Here is a 1,164-nt window from a genome sequence, read left to right as displayed (position 1 = left end):
GTTGTGGGGTTGTTAAGCAATGTCATAAAACAATATGTGTACTACTGTTTCATGAGAAACTATTTGTTCTGTAAGCCTTCACCTGAAGTACAATAAAAGAAAAAAAAAAAGACAAGAAAGAAAGAAAAGACCAAAATGGATGTCAGAAGAGACTCTGCAACTTGCTCTTCAACATCAAGTAGCTGAAGAGAAAAGAAGAAAAGATGTAGTAAAAGAGTTGAACAGATTTCAAAGGGCAGCTCAAGAACACAGAAGTAAATTATGATAATGACATCTGCAAAGACCTGGAGTTAGAAAACCAAAGGGGAGAACACACTTAGCATTTCTCAAGCTGAAAGAACTGAAGAAAAAAATCAAGCCTCGAGTTACAATACTGATAGATTCGACAGGGAAAATACTAAACAATGCAGGAAGCATAAAAAGAAGATGGAAGGAATACACAGAGTCACTGTACCAAAAAGAATTGGTCAATGTTCAACCATTTGAGGAGGAAGCATATGATCAAGAACTGGTGGCAATGAAGAAAAAAGTCCAAACTGCACTGAAGGCATTGGTGAAAAACGAGGCTCCAGGAACTGACAGAATACCAACTGAGACGTTTCAACAAACTGACGCAACACGGGAAGTGCTCACTCAACTATGCTGGAAAATTTGGAAGACAGCTACCTGGTCAACCGACAGGAAGAGATCCATATTTGTACTCATTCCAAAGAAAGATGATCTGACAGAATGAGGAAATTATCAAACAGTATATTAATATCACATGCAAGTAAAATTTTACTGAAGATCATTCAAAAGTGGCTGCAGCAGTACATTGACAGGGAGCTGCCAGAAATTCAAGCCAGAGTCAGAAGAGGTATGGAAGAAGGGATATCACTGCTGATGTCAGATGGATCCTGGCTGAAAACAGAGAATACCAGAAAGATGTTTACCTGTGTTTTATTGACTATGCAAAGGTATTCAACTGTATGGATTGTAACAAATTATGGACAACATTGTGAAGAATGGGAATTGCAGAACACTTAATTGTGCTCATGAGGAACCTGTACTTAGATCAAGAGGCAGTCATTGGAACAGAACAAGAGGATACTTTATGGTTTAAAGTCAAGAAAAGTGTGCATCAGGGTTGTATGCTTTCACCATACTTATTCAATCTGTATGCTG

The sequence above is a fragment of the Trichechus manatus genome, unplaced genomic scaffold (assembly GCF_000243295.1).
Source record: "Trichechus manatus latirostris isolate Lorelei unplaced genomic scaffold, TriManLat1.0 scaffold00002, whole genome shotgun sequence".
NCBI lineage: Eukaryota > Metazoa > Chordata > Mammalia > Sirenia > Trichechidae > Trichechus > Trichechus manatus.
This window is presented reverse-complemented; position numbering follows the sequence as displayed.